Source organism: Myotis brandtii, unplaced genomic scaffold (assembly GCF_000412655.1).
Source record: "Myotis brandtii unplaced genomic scaffold, ASM41265v1 scaffold826, whole genome shotgun sequence".
Taxonomy (NCBI): Eukaryota; Metazoa; Chordata; class Mammalia; order Chiroptera; family Vespertilionidae; genus Myotis; species Myotis brandtii.
The window spans coordinates 1064081-1080501 of NW_005371354.1; the positions used below are offsets into that span (position 1 = coordinate 1064081).

The 16421-nt window shown below is 47.7% G+C and overlaps 1 protein-coding gene across 8 annotated transcripts in view; it reads right to left on the reverse strand.

Annotated features, from left to right (window-relative positions):
* Positions 1–16421, reverse strand: part of NTM (neurotrimin) — a 959656-nt gene that overhangs the window by 190929 nt on the left and 752306 nt on the right. The gene's annotated exons all lie outside the window — the stretch shown is intronic.

Genomic DNA, 16421 nt, shown 5'->3' on the forward strand with positions numbered 1-16421 from the left:
TCTGCCTTTCTATTGTATTCTGCCTTCAACAGATTGGATGGCTCATGCCTGCACTGGTGAGGGCAGTCATTACTCAGTCACCTGAATCGAATGCTAATCTCTTCTGGAAAAACCTTCACAGACACACCCAGAAATCATATTACCCGAGCTATCTGCACATCCCTTAGCCCCGGCAAGCTGGAAAGTAAAATTAACAATCACAAGTCTACTTCTTATGAACGTAGCACTCACACGCATCTTCTTAAATCAGACTTAATCTCCAAATACAGACAATAACAAGGTCGTAACTCCACCTACAAGTATCCTGGGTACAACTGAAAATCTCTCCCAGAAAAGGAGGCAAAGTCCTTGAGTGATATTTACTCTTCTGATATCCTGTATCTTAAGTAGTATGATACAGAGTTATGACACTTAAATACTGATATAAAGTCAATACATCTTATGCTACATGACAAAAAAATAAAAGATCAAAGAAAAAAAGGTATTTGCTTCCTATGTACATATATGCACACAAACATATTCAGAATCAGGAGGAACTACTGAAATAGCCATAACAATCAGACAGTCCTCATTTCTTTAACTGGTCACATGGTTGTCATTAGTATTCATAACTACCTTATTCCACTGACCACTCAGTATTCTCTTTGTCTTCAGCAAGCACCTGGTATAGAAACCTTTCAAGCATGTCAAACTCATGGCCCGAGGGCCACATGCCTCATTTATTTGGCCCATGTTAGCCTTTGAGTTTGACATGGTTGGTCTAGGTAATTTTTTTTTTTTTTTTTTTTGCTTTATCACATGGCATGGTAATACTGCGAGATGTCCTAAGGCAGGGGTCCTCAAACTATGGCCCGCGGGCCACATGCAAATACAAATATTGTATTTGTTCCCGTTTTGTTTTTTTTTTACTTCAAAATAAGATATGTGCAGTGTGCATAGGAATTTGTTCATAGTTTTTTTTTTAAACTATAGTCCGGCCCTCCAACGGTCTGAGGGACAGTGAACTGGCCCCCTGTTTAAAAAGTTTGAGGACCCCTGTCCTAAGGGATCTCCTGTACTCCAACATAGTGTTTTTACCCGCACTGTGGAGTAGCAGTCCAATTTCCCCATGGCAGACAGGTCCATCACACCAGCCAGCACCATAGCTCCCTTTTTTGCCCATTGATTTAGAGGCATGAGGAGCCAACGTGCCTGGGCTACAGTCTTAACTTCCAGCCCAGTGGAATTACTATTGTGTCCCCTGGTGAGAGATACATACCTCCCCTTAAAATTAAGGTCTACAGGCCAACATAGTATAAAGTTGGGGGAACAGGGAGCAAAAATTTTACTCCTGGGTCAGTAGGTGTAATGGTGAGGGGTCCCTACTCCCATTTCCACCCCGTGATTCCTGAGCCCATTAATCCTGGCTCTGGGAGACAGAGCCATCGGAGCCCCGGAAGAGGGCTACATGTGCCTTCACTGAGATCTGAGTGGGCTGAATGCTGCCTGCCCAAGGAGAGGAAAGGGAGGGCTGGACATGTCTTCGCACATAGAAGGATCAAAGCCTAATGGCGCTTTAGAAACTACCTTAAAACAAATTGGGAAGATGAGCTGAAGACTGTACTGACCCACCTCTGTGAACAGCTTGTGTCTGTGTCTTTGTTTCCTACATCTCATTTGAACAACAATACAGCAATAAGCTCAGAGAGATGAAAGCCACGCTCACGCAGAAACATGGAACGAGCCTGCTTGCCTGACTTGACACAACTCCTACTAAGGAGCATGAACATAATTGAGGCTTTTATATATGAAATTTTCTCAATCTGACTTTCACTTGCCTCTATTCCTTAGCTCTGCTGGCCCCCAGACCTGTGATTTCTAAACTCACCTACACACCCCCACACCCCCACCTGGGTGATACAGGTCCAGTTGGTCTGGGAAGTGGGCAACCTCTCCCTCCTCCTCCTCTTCCTCCTCCTCCTCCTCCTTTGTAAGTGTATAAACATGAAATGTTTTCAAAGGTGTAAACACTGAATTCTGTAACAAATCACACATTGAGAAGAATGCAGGTCCCTCTGGAATTGGACCATCAGGGGAAACTGGAATAATGCCCTCTAACTGCATGTGCCTTAGTCAGCTCCTCTGAGGCACTGTTTGTCCAGCCCCTCAGGAGAGGACATCTCTCCAGGTCAGGAAGAGAGGAACATGGTATATGCCATGTTCTCATTCTCTCTCAGTGCCCCTGTCTCAACACCCACCCTCTGATCCATCCTCCATTCTGATGCCAAAGGTCTTCCTAAAATAATTCATGCAATTTCCTTGCTTAAAGCCTCCTATGATTCCCCATCCCCTCCATGATGAGACCCGAGCTTCCTAGGTAGTCAGATGTCTGGTCCTTGTCCCCTCTCCAGGCGAACAACAATATAGCAATAAGCTCAGAGAGATGAAAGCCATGCTCACGCAGAAACATGGAACGAGCCTGCTCGCCTGACTTGACACAACTCCTACTAAGGAGCATGAACATAATTGAGGCTTTTATATATGAAATGTTCTCAATCTGACTTTCACTTGCCTCTATTCCTTAGCTCTGCTGGCCCCCAGACCTGTGATTTCTAAACCCACCTACACACCCCCACACCCCCACCTGGGTGATACAGGTCCAGTTGGTCTGGGAAGTGGGCAACCTCTCCCTCCTCCTCCTTCCCCTCCTCCTCCTCCTTTGTAAGTGTATAAACATAAATGTTTGCAAAGGTGTAAACACTGAATGAATTTTATAACAAATCACACATTGAGAAGAATGCAGGTCCTTCTGGAATTGGACCATCAGGGGAAAATGGAATAACGCCCTCTAACTGCATGTGCAGACCTCTGGCCTCAGTCAGCTCCTCTGAGGCATTGTTTGTCCAGCCCCTCAGGAGAGGGCATCTCTCCAGGTCAGGAAAAGAGGAACATGGTATACGCCATGTTCTCATTCTCTCTCAGTGCCCCTGTCTCAACACCCACCCTCTGATCCATCCTCCATTCTGATGCCAAAGGTCTTCCTAAAATAATTCATGCAATTTCCTTGCTTAAAGCCTCCTATGATTCCCCATCCCCTCCATGATGAGACCCGAGCTTCCTAGGTAGTCAGATGTCTGGTCCTTGTCCCCTCTCCAGGCTTGGGCATTTCGACAAGCTCATGCTGTTTATCTAGTCCACCACATGGAGTGACCCATACTTGAGGCACACAAGCCCTTCCTGCTGCAGGTTGATCCTTTATGTCTGAAGCACTATCCCCTTTCTTTACCTTGCAAGGAAAACCCACTGTGTGAAATCCAACTTAACGCATCTGGTCAGAGAACAGGGTGACCCAATGATCTTGAAAGAAATAACCGAACATTCACACTCTCACACTCAAGCAAAGAAACAGAGTAGGTGTAAAAAATAAATAAATAAGTTTACTTAATGGCAGGCCCTCGTTTTGATTCATTTGTTCAATCGATATTTATTGAGTGCCTACTGTGTGCCAGACCCTGTTCTAGGCACTTGGATTCAACAATGAACAAAGCCAAATCCTTAACCTCATGGGGCATGTGTTCTATTGGAGTGAAACAGACTACAATTTTGAAGATAGAAACATACGTCCTGCCCGTAGGCGACCTATGTTAGGAAGAAAAACAAGTAAGAAAAGTACTAGGGAGTGATGAGGTGGGGTGGGGAGATCTATTTCATATAGGTGCTCAGGGAGGCCTCTCCTTTACGGTGACCTATGAGCAAAGACCTAAAGAAAAGACAGGAGCCCAAGGGAGCCTGGGATGGGTACCAGGAGAGGAGGCTGCAAGGCCCTGAGGTAGGAGCTCCCTAGGCATATAGTGAGAACATCAAGGAGTAGCAAGGGTTTAGAAAGAGGGAGTGTATTAGGAAGGGAGGCCAGAGAGATGCTGGGGCCAGATGGTGTAAGGATTCAGGCATGGTAAGTATTTTAGGTTCTCCCCTAAGTAAGACAGTGACTATGAGGATGATCTGAGGAATGTCAGTCTGTAAAAAATTACTCCTGCTGAGTGTGAAGAGCAGACAATAAGGAACAAGGGTGAAAAATGGGGGCCACATAGGTAGGTAATTGTAGAATCGTTTAAACCTCATGTTGACTTGGGACAGGGCCATGGGAATGAATGTGGACAGAAGTGGTAGGATTCTGGATAAATTTCCAAAATTCAGTCAATCTAACAGGGTATACTCAAGTCTGAGGAAGAGTATGGGAGGAAGAAGGAAGTCAAGATCAATGCTGAGGTCTTTGACACGCGCTACTGGAAGATGAGTTGCCAGTGACTGATGGGAAGACCACAGGGGAGTAAGTTTGGAGCCAGGTTGAGGGTACAGTGGGAAGATGGCTAGAACTCAAGAGATCTATCTTGTACCTTTTGAATTTGAGATGCCTATGAGACAAACAGTAGAGGTCAAGTCCAGGCAGTAGCCCCCACTCCCGGTTAACAAGAGAACACTTAGCAATTTTATCTTCAATTCTTTTCCGCATTTCCCCAGCCACATCTCACAGCTCAGTGTGAGGCAACATGAGTCTGCTTCCATTAAAATCATATGTGGCTTCTCCCCTCCCCTGGGGACCCAGGGACAGTTATTTCAACATCAGAAAAGTATAGTCTTAGTGTAGGATCTCCAAAGAGATTCCTTTCAAAAGAAATAATAAAAATAGTCTTCCACAAAGGTGAGTCTTACTTCATCTCACAATGATCAAACCTACATTTCTAGCCATTTTAGAATACCAGCTTTTTCTGATTTTCAGCCATCAGGGATTAGAAGTTTCCTGTGAATGCTGTATGTAACATTACCACAAACTCTGTGTCTTTAAATCAGCGGAGATGTATTCCCTTGTGGTTCTAGGGACAGGAAAGTCCCAAATCAGTTCCACTAGGCTGGCACCAAGGTGCTAGGAGGGTCAAACTCCCTCTGGATGCTTTAGGGGGGAACCTGTTCCTGGGACCTCTGGCTCCCAGTGGCTGGTGACACTCCCTGTCTCATGGCCACACCACTCCAGGGGCTTTGGATGCCTCTCTTTGCTCCACATTCGCACCCCTCCTCTCTCTGTGTGTGCTGCATCGGGTCTTCCTCTGCCTCCTCCTTATGAATTACCCGTGATCCCATGGAGGACCCCCCTGGATAACCCCAGGTAATGTCCCATCTCACATCCTGAACTTAATCTGCAGAGATGATACCATATGAGTAATGTTCACAATTCCAAGGATTAGAATCTGATAACTTTGAGTGACCCTTATTCTTATTCCGCCTACCATAGCCAGTCCCAACACACACCGAATTACTTGGCTTAATGATTTAAAAAAAATGGAGAAAAAAAAAAGCTTACCCAACAAGTAGCTGTGAGCCCCAGGCACTCAAGTGAAAGCAGACAGGCTCTTGCCCTCAGGCTCACAGCCATCACCAGCTAATCACAGAAACAAATGCCAACTGTGGCAAGAAACAAGAAATGCAAGATCATGGCTCTAAATCGGAGGCGGGGGGGCGGACAGGGGAGGATGGGAGGGGGGTAAAGCAAGTGCGAGGAAGCGTCCCTAAGGAAGCATATTTCAATGAATATTTGAAGGATATATAGGATTAACTGAGTGAAAAGAGGAGGGGATGCAAGGAAGGCAAAGGGGGGGGGGGTGTGGAATGCAGACTGAGCTCAGGACCAGAAAGAACAATGGAGGTAAAATAAAATAAAAGGAGATTGGCCAGGCAGGAGCTGGTGTGAACCAGGAGTGAAGATGAAGCTCCTCCCAGGCCTTCACAAGGGATTGGCTCTCTTAGGTTAAGCAGAAGTCCTAGAAGTACCATCAGATTCGGGTTTGAAAAGATCATTCAGCTGGGAGTGGAGAAAGGGTGGGTTATGGAGAGCAGAGTGGGTGTGGGCAGACTACCTATTTTATTTTCATTTTAACGCCTTAGAACTAAAGTGTCCCACCATCCATCTCAAAAGACCTTCCCAGACCCCAAGCCCACCCTCAGGCTGGGGGCTCCGGTGTCTGAGTCCCCCCTCTCTCCCATGGCTCTATGACAGCAGCTTCCCTTTCACAGTTAACTGCTGCCCCACCCACATTATGTGTCCAGATCAAAGGGCCCAGTCTCATCCATCTTTTGTCATCAGTAATTGACACATGGGAGTCTATGCAGGAGCTAAAGGGGGACAAAAAATCGAAATTTCTCATCTCCCTTTCTGGGGGTAGGAAGAAAGGGCGTGGCCGTTTGGGTATTGAGAGTGAGGGCAGCATTAGCACAAATGCCTCTCTGAGGTCCAGGTTCCATGCGCTGAGACCACCATAACATCTGTACAAATGGAATTCTGAGAGCAAAGGGGGCGACAGCAGGGGAGTGGAAGAACATCAACTGGTCCACAGGACAAAAAAACCAGGAACCCTGGAGCTTAAGGAAGGAATCGAGCTGGGAAAAAGGGGACATGATCCAGGGAAATTCTTGGGAATGAGGACCCATGTCAGCCGCAGACTCTGCAGGAATTCTTGGTGCAGAGGATGAAGCCTGTGTAAAGGAGTCACAATAAGATAAACAGCAGAGCCTGACAGCCTTTATTGCTAATAAGCGGTTGCAAAGATGAAGGATGTTAATATGCAGCAGTGCCCGGCTTCCCGGCGTCTATCTGATACTTTCCTTCAAATTAGATTATGTGATAGATCAAAACCTTTCTATCAAGCGCACCTAATCTAACATAGATTAAAGAAGTCGGTCATTTCCCAGGTACTTATTGTCAAGATCAGCCTGGAATCCAGGTCCCCTAAATCCCGAAATGTCCTGCTCTGTACTCAGCCCTTCAGTCCCCGAGGGAGCCCACGCCGGGTTCACGGTGCAGATTCCCAATTAATCACAGCAGAAAGCACCATTTGCCACGCGGGATCCTCTGTTTTGAATTCTTAATCTCCCTACCAGCTGAGTTTACCACAAAGACATGAATATATAATTGAGACATAAAGCAAACATGCCACCAAATTAAACTGTCCTAATTTTAAATCAATAAATCCTTTCTCAAAGAACATGAAATGAAGATCTTTCCAAAGAAGAAGCGTACTGTGCTCCACCGACTCCAGCGGTAGCCAATTAGATGGTGTACCGACGCTAGACACTAATTTACCACGGGTGATGCTCAACAGGAATATAAATCTGAAGATATACTCCAAGCGGTGACACCTGAGAGCCTACATAAATCAGCCTGAAGACATCTGAACACTGCGTCTCGGCATCTGCAGGTGGGCGCGCAGGTACAGCGAGAGGTGGCTGCTGTGAACAGTGGGCCCCTCCTGCAGCCCTGCTATCCTCTGTCTTATCCTCACCGTCTCCGGTACAATCATCACGATGAAGACAGAGCCAAAAGCCCAGGTAATGGCCCTAGCCAGTTTGGCTCAGTGGATAGAGCAATGGCCTGTGGACCGAAGGGTCCCAAGTTCGATTCAGGTCAAGGGCGTGTACCTTGGTTGCAGGCAACTCCTCGGCCCGGGCCCTAATCGGGGCATGTGCAGGAGGCAACCAATCCATGTGTCAATGGAAAAATAGCCTTAGGTGAGGATTAAAAACAAACAAAACAAAATTCTGGTAACGTGTACTATATTTGCTAGTGTACAAAGAAATGCACCTTAACTGGACTGTGGGGGAAAAATGTAACTGCAATTATTAAATATATAATTTAGCTCATTCGACACAAGGAGTCTTTGGCAGTCCCTCCGTCTTGTGTCTTTACCATGCACGCGACCTAGCCACAGCTGGGTTTAGTTAGATATACAGTGGGGCCTTGACTTACGAGTGTCCCGACTAACGAGTTTTTTGAGATACCAGCTGTCTCTCGGCCGATTTTTTGCATTGAGTTGATAGAGTAATTTGAGTTAACGAGCTCCTTAACGAGCTCGGTCTCGGAACGAATTAAACTCGTAAGTCAAGGCCCCACTGTACTCTTCCAATACTTCTCCCTCCCTCATTCGGAACCTGTTCTTTTCTACTCCACAGATAGCCGTCTGGATACTGGTCCTTTGCCAAGACAATCTAATGCAGCTTTCCTTGAGGAGAAGAGGAAAACCAAGCCTGTGTTGAAGACGTACCTTACCCACGGCCTCCTGCTTCCCATTGCGCTCATAACAGTGCCACACGGGCCACCCACAACTTAGACACAGCCTGTCTTTCTGACTGTATGTCCAGTGATTTCTCCTCAAGAACACTTCGGGTCCTCATTCTTCCTCCAATGTGTCATACATGTTCAGACTTTCAAGCTTTGAACATCCTCTCGCTCCAGTCCAAGATGCCTTCTCTTCTCCGCATCCCCTGAAAAGTCCTACTCACCACTGAGACCCCGGTGAAATGCAAGCCTCTAGTTTTTGCCTAATCTTGCAGATACATTCAACCAGTCCCGTTGGGTGAGTTCATAACCTTTGCATGTGTAAGCACCTGACCCAGCTACGGTGCGGGAGTCTGATATGGGAACATAGTTGTTTCTTAGGCTGGACAGAGCAGGAACTAGCTGAATCTTTGTGTTCCCAGTACCTGGCTTCAAAACACGATTACCTGCAACTGACACATGTCAATGACGGTTCTCATCGTGACCATAGGGAGATGGAGAGACTTGGTCACCAACTTCTCCCCCTGCCCTGAGAAGCTAGGCATTTCCATTTCAGCAAGAAGAGGATTGCCCCGGGCTTTTGCTGGCCTTTGAGGACCTAACAATCTGCAACAGTCATGCCACTCAGATCAATAATGCTGCCTTTGATAACACTTTATACACACGCTATAGGGGCGGCCAATGAAAGCTTTAGGAATGTAGTGATGAGGGTTGTTTTGGACATATTCTAGGGTTAGTCAGATCTGTACGAGTGGGTCATGAGATCATAAAGAGACCTCACCCTATCTTTAAAGTTCAGCTTAAACAAACCGCAGGGGGCTTCTGATATGGGGAGGGCAGTCTAGGCCCGGCCGGCATGGCTCAGTGGTTGAGCGTCAACCTATTAACCAGGAGGTCACGGTTCCATTCACTGTCAGGGCATATGCCTGGGTTGTGGGCTCAATCCCCAGTGTAGGACATGCAGGAGGCAGCCAATCAATGATTCTCTCTCATCATTGATGTTTCTATCTCTCTCTTCCTCTCTGAAATACAATAATAAAATAAAATAAATGCATCTAGGTAAAGTTTGCCTTTCCTCCCAAATAAAATGGCATTGTGCCTCACCGGGAGGCTGGGAAATATATGATCCAGGAGGAATCAGAACCACTTTTCTCAATCTTATGACATTAAAATCCGAGGCAGCACAGTCTCCCCGGGGAACCACCTACCGGATAAGAATTGGGTGGTTGCTTACAGACGGTCCCTTGGGACCTCTAACTGCTTACCTGGAGCAAGGCTGCCTGACTCCAATAAGTGTTCATGGTGAAGCAATAGAGTCAGCTGAGCTGTCTGCCTCCCTGAAGCCGGGAGGAGCGTGCATGGCTTGGACACAGGGACCGTATGCCAGGCAGCACCAGGAGGCAAGTGCCAAGTTTTCTAAACGCTGAGAAAATATAAGGACCTTCCCAGCCTTAGCAGAAAACACAGAAAATGCTATTATCAAACCCAATAGGACTTGGACTGCAGCAATTTACTCAGATTACTTTAGTCTAGGACTACTTTACTTGGCTTTGTAGACAGATGTTGTTTCGGTGGATTTACTGAAATGTTATTGAACCTACTAACACATTCTGCCCCTCCACTGTCAGTTAACTGCATGGCAAAATTTTAAAATTCACCAGGTAAAACTGAGTTGCCTCATTTGCATGCTGCCTAAATTCTGTAAATCCATTTCAGATAAAATGCCCTACCTACTTCTTTGTCATTCTCCAGGGTGCGCTGGGGAACACTCTAATTTTTTTTTGTGGAATCTAATTTCCTGACTTTTAGAAAGTTCTGTCGAATTCTGATGCACGGTCTTATGACCAGGTCGAATGTGCATTTTCATCTATTTCCTGAACCGGGTGGGGAGAGGAGAGAGAATGGAGAAAGGAGTTTGAGATGGCAAAAGGGACCTGCTGTCACCGTGGCTACTGACACCTGAAGAAAACAGATGTACTCAGGAGGTGACTTCTTTTGGTTCAGAGCTGGATGGCAATGTTTTCCTCCATGGACCCAGCAGAGATGTAGCCAGAATGGAAATGAGTTGGTGAAGGTCTCCTGGGCTCTTGGGGAGCCTGCAGGCCAGGGGACACCTTGCGCTCAGGGTGACCTGGCTGAGACGGAAATCCTTGCCTTCAATGTAAGGGTTAGAGCCCATTATTCTCTCCGATATGTTGTTTCCAATTCCCTTTCTTTCAGGTTCAGGGTTGAGGGGAGGCTATGGAGTGTAGGTGTCTAGGAATTAAAACTTTTTGTTCCCGTTCTTTCATCATAATAATGAGTTTGGCTTGACAAGGTCAATTAATTATTCATGATTGGAAAGCAACAGGATTGCACATAGCGGGTGGGTAAGAGGAGAGGGTTCAGAACAGGAAGGCAGTCAAAGGTCAGTGAAAGGTGGCACCCGCCTGCCTGGTGTCTCCCAGGCCTGGCCCTCCCTCCCTGGAATTCCACTACCAGAGGGAATGCAGGGCAGTCGGCTTCTTTCTCTTGCCTGTCTCATCCTGTAGACACCAGCCTGCCTCCCCCTTTTGCAGGAGACTCAGAGCTGCTGGATCCAAAAGGCAGGTGATTAGCTATCAAACAATAGCAGGGATTTTCGGATTAATTCTGCCCAGGGAGAAATAGGAAAACTCATTTACGCCAAACAAAAGGGAAGGGGTGGTTAGATCTTCAGTAACAAAGGGGGACCTAGCTGGGGCCTGGAAAACTAATAAAGAGAACAAAAGCTTTTACTACTACTACTGTCACCCAACATCCCCATGTGTTAAAGAACCGCATAACCGCATTCTGCCTTGTCTGTCCTGCAAACATCTCTGTGAGTGAGGTGAAGGCCACGGGTGTTCCAGCAGGCCTCTGCTTGGACCAGGCATACCTTTCCCATCCCTGCAGACCTCAGGGCACTTCTGCAGCCCCAGCACCTCCACACTCAGGGCTCTTAGAAATACAGTCAGGGCTCTGAGATGCCTTCCGCACTGTCCTTAATTTGTCAGAGGATTCAAGCCCATGGAGCTTTCCATTCACTCTGGGTTTTCCAAGTTATGTCCTCTTTCAAGGGAAAATGAAGACAGGAGTGTGGCCATTGTAGATAGTTCCAGAAGCCTGGCTTGGCAGCAGGACAGGGAGGGGTGAAGGGTTGAAACCCGCAGCTGGACTCCGAAGCAGCTCCTTATTAATTACGCTCATAAAGCAGAACACCCCGAGGTCAAAGCCAAGGAAATCACTCAGCCCAAGTTTTAATGAACCTTAGAGAGAGCTCCCTCGCCATGGCCTGAAAGATTATATCCAGCTGCCTAAGTGGGCATGGACATCCATGGGTGGTATTTCTTACTCTCACAAACTCATCCTGAATGAAGTTTTCAAGGGAAAATCAACAGTCTACGTACCTGACCCCTGCACCTCTGCCACAGGATGCGTTCCCCGCTGACAATCCGGATGCCTCAGTGCCCACCTCTCCCAGGGCTCCGACTGGAAATCTTAATGTCCCGATGGACTCCCACCCTCCCCCCACCCCTCCCCGGACATTCAACCAGTCCCCTAATTCTGTCTCGTCTTCCCTAGTTACATCTTCAGACTCTGGCCCTTCTTCTCTGTCCTCGCTAACAAAGGAACCCAGCCCTCCATCATTTTAAACAATTCCCTCCTGTCTTTAAAAGATCTCCATCTTCTCCACAAAACTCCACTCCTTTCTACACCACACCTGGCCCTTCGGGTCAGTGAATCCCACTCTTGCTTTAACTCCTGTTGGACTATAATGGCAATAATGGCAATCACTTATTATTATTATTAATTCTCACCTGAGGATATGTTTAGAGGAGAGAGAGAGAGAGAGAGAGAGAGAGAGAGAGAGAGACATGGATGTGAGAGAGAAACATCGATTGGTTGCTTCCTGTATGCGCCCCAACCAGGATTGAACCTGGATGTGCCCAGACTGGGTCTTGAACCCACAACTTTGGGTGTAAGGAACGATGCTTCAACTGAGCCACTGGGCCAGGATACAGTCACTTACAGCACTGCCCAGTTGAGCTTTCTACTGTGATGGGAATACTTCATGTCTGTACTGTCTAACGCTGTACCACTGGTCACATGCAGCTACTGAAGCATTTGAAATGAGGCAAGTATGGTTTTAGCTCATTTACATTTAATTTTAAATGGACACTATGATGAGTAGCTACTCAGTTCAGTCTTCAAGTCACCTCCCCCTTCCTGCCACCAGCCCCTTCTGCCTTCCCCTCCATCTCCCTCCACACAGGCCCAGGGCCACTCTCCTCCCCAAGGCTGTCCCTGTTCCTGGCCTGCCCAGGAGACTTGCCCCACATGCACCTCTGGGCTCTGTCTGCAGCCCTGAGCCCGCTCCTATCATGCCGACCCGTGCAAGTCACAAGCACATCACCTTTTTCCTGCAGGCTCGTCCCACACCCCTGGCCAGGCACGCTGAGTCCTCTGTGCTGTGAGACGCACCCATACTCTACCTGCTCTACTTAATCACTGTCCCTCCATCCTCCTATGCTGCCTTCTGCAGGGGCTATCCTCTGTAGCCCAGGCCGGACGGACCCCAGTCCATGCTCCAGCCCTGCTGGGACCTTGGGAAACCATGTGGCCCACTAGGTGGCCTTTGAGCTATTTTCCTAAAAACCAAAGGGAGGATACAGTCCGACAGCCACAGGCAGTGAGAAAAAAAGAGCCGTCCCACTGAACAAAAAAGCAATAAGCATTTCCCCTTTCCCTTACTACAAGGGTATGAAGTATTATCAGCAGATCTTAAAATATTCTAAGTACAAACCCAGATCTCACCACCAGTGAAAGGCTATCCTGAGGTTGGGACTGCAGGTGCCACCCACAGCTGAAGATCTGAAGCAAGGAGCCCAGGAAAGGCCGCTGGCCCATCGCTGCTGCACTTACATGGGCCAACAGCCCGGGGCTCAGCTGCACTGGGGAAGCCGGCCACCTGGGAAGCAGACCACCTGACTCCTGTGCAGGCCCTTTCTGAATCCTATCTAAATGTCAAATCAGGCCCAGCCAGTATGGCTCAGTGGTTGAGCATCGACCTGTGCAAACCAGGAAATCACAGTTTAATTTCTGGTCAGGGCATATGCCTGGTTTGCAGACTCAATCCCCAGTTAGGGGGCGTGCAGGATGCAGCCGATCAATGATTCTCTCTCATCACTGATGTTTCTATCTCTTTCTCCCTCTCTGAAATCAATAAAAACATATTTTTAAAAAATATCCAATCAGCCAACACAGGGATGGAGGACCCACCGTGCAGGTGTGTCCGGACCCACAGCAACAGTGCCCATCAGGATGCAGCCAGCAGCAGCCGTACTCTGGGCAGCTGAATTCTGGGGACGATCAGGGCAAACACTGTCCACGAATGGGAACCAGCTCGTCTGGGGCAGTTTGTTATTCATCCTCACAGGCTAAGTGTGTGGCCAGCCGAGCAGCACCGGGGTTGTTTCCCAGTGGTCACAGCTGCATGGATGCGTGAGGCATGATGGGAGCATGCACTGGGCAAAGGGTCTGCTTCTTAGGCAGATGCTAGGATGGATCCGGGCCCTCGGTAAGAACCACGCATGTCGGATCACAGCCACAGAGAAGATGGAGCACGAAGAACGAGTGGGACGGAGGCGTGCTTGAGAGGAAAGGGAAAGACACAATCCCAGCCCTCAGCAGCTCTCGGGATACGACAGAAACACATTACCTTCCTTCTATGTGGGTTTATTTACATACAAAGCTGGCTGCGTATACATAAATGCACAGACTCATGGGCAGAGTTTCAGCTTACTCCTTTTTCCTGCTGTGTGTGTGTGTGTGTGTGTGTGTGTGTGTGTGTTTAATGATCATAATACCGTTTTGAAGACGTATCATGCCTAACTTTCACTCCAGCTGCCTCCCACTCTGGCTTGAGGAGCAACTTCGACAGAATCCAGACAGTCAGCTTCAGCAGGGGAACCAGGCTCCCTGCTCGGTACAAAAAAAGCTCCCAAGATAAATATATATTATATTTAATCCTGGATGGCGATGCATCCTCTTTCCAATACAGAAACAGGGGAGTCGGCCTCTATTTAGTTTGTCTGATTGCTTTAAAGAGGGGGAACAGGTTGGCCCTGGAAAACGATGGTCCTCTATTCATTAGAGTGTCAATAATGCCCAGGCCAGGCATATTGACAGCGGATTAGCTTGGGCTGAGTCTGTGTACAAGACCAGTGCCTTTTTTATCCCAGCTTGTCTCCAGATCAATACACCCATCAGCATTCGAAAATTAGCCCGAGATGAGATTCCGATACTTGAGGTGGTGTGTCAGGCTAAGAGGGCACCTCGCCAACTCACGGATGGGAACACCTCGCTGGGGATTAGACGTTTTCCATTAGCTTGGACATGAGCGAAAATTGATGTAGCCCCCCTCCCCTCCTCTCCTCCCATCTCCCTATCCTCCACATATCCAACTTTCTCTCTGTGAGTCTATGTAAGACCTCGGAGCTATATTTCCTGCAATTTGATTCGATAAGCATTTACTAAATGTTCCCTTTGGATAAGGCACTTACTTTAGGGCAGGAGCATATAAGCGTAAGAAAAAAAAATTACAAAAATGTGGTGCCTATTTTCAAGGAGGCTTCAAAATTCATCACTATCCCTTCCATTCTCCAGTTCATAACAGCCCTGCTTCCTACTGCAAATGTCTGTGACAGTCCTGCCCTGGTGTCATGGTCATTGCTAGATAGTCCGTTCTCAGCAGTACAAGTGTGCCTGGGGGGCAGGCTGGGGCTTGGGGAATGGTTTCAAATGCACCACCTGGTATAGATGTAAATGATGCCACTGGGGCATTCTGGGAAACTCCTCAGACAATAGTGATTCTCAAGCTTTCTGGCCAACTATCCACAATAAACATGTATTTTTACATTAAAAACTTTCAATGACACAGAATTTTATGTAATAATACCTATTTGGTTGTTTGTAATACACTCTGATAGCTTCTATGCAATTCTACTTCCTTTAAAAACTGCTGTTTGCACCCAGCAGTTGGAAAAATATTCATTTATACAACTGATAAAAGAAAAATTTCCTGTTGGAAATAAAGAGTAAGAAGAAAAAAAAACAAAAACAACCTGGTTTGTCCCAGCTTGGCCACACCTGGAGGGCTCTGATGTCCCAGTGGTGTGATTCCCTGTCCCATCCAGGGCCCACGCTGTTCTCACTCCCGTTGTGTGTTCTCCGCATCCCTGGTCACACTATCCCGCTCTTCACAGTTCCTGCCCACAATCCACGTGCACCCTGCCTTCCCACAGCCAGCTCTCCCTTCATTCTTCCAGCTCCTTTGCTTTTTTCCTTCTTGAGCCACCGTTCTCCACCCAAGGTCTCCTTCCATTCCCTGGGCACACTGACAAGTAGAGGCAGGGGAAGGAGCCTCTGAAAGGGAAGTTTACTGCCTGAACCTACCATTTGGGCAGGTGAAGGGAACTCGGGAAAAAAGCAGCCACAGAGGAGCCAGACTCTGTGCTCAAGGGCTGAAGCATAAAGCAAGGAATTGGTCCACTGTAAAAGACGTCTTAAAAAATTTAAAAACAACAATAGTAGGTTAATGAATAGCTATCACTTAAGCAGCATCTTATGTTCCAGCCCCTCTTCTGAGCATTCCTCACATTAGCACACGTAAAATGTGGTCCCCTGCCCCCCAGCTCCTCTGGTCATGGACCCATTGCACAGAGGGAAGTCCTGAGGCTCAGTTAGAAACTGGGTCCAAGTCTCACAGCCAGAAAGCGGCCGAGTCTGATTCCAAGGTCCTCCACGCTAGTTAGGGATGCGTCCACCATGGTTAAGTATTGTCTGAAGGCCCCAGGACCGGTTCTGCTTCTTGGGGAAGAGGCGAACACCATTCCCATGCCCCTGGTTCTGCTGGGACTGGTTCTGCTTCTTGGGGAAGAGGCGAACACCATTCCCAGGGCCTGAGCATCAAGGAGAGAGTACAACCAAGAGAGACCCAAAGAGGAAACGAATGTACAGCTTCCAAAGGCTGGGGCTGAGAGGCACAACCCAAACTCAGTGAATCGGAGCGGGGGAGAACCCTGGGGCTGGGAGATGAGGGAAGATGAAGTGAGTGGGAAACAATGGAGGTGGGGTGCAGGATGCTTCCAGATAGCTGCCAGCGCCCCTGTATTGTTCTCTGCTTTCTCTGAAGGCTGCATGAGGGTATGGCAGGGGTACAGGGCCAGAACCGAAATGCTGGTGAGCTTAGAATTAGAAGGAACTGAAAAATCTTAAGAGGAGGAAAAAAGGCCAAGGAAAACAATAATTAGAGGAGAATTTTCTGAGAAAATAC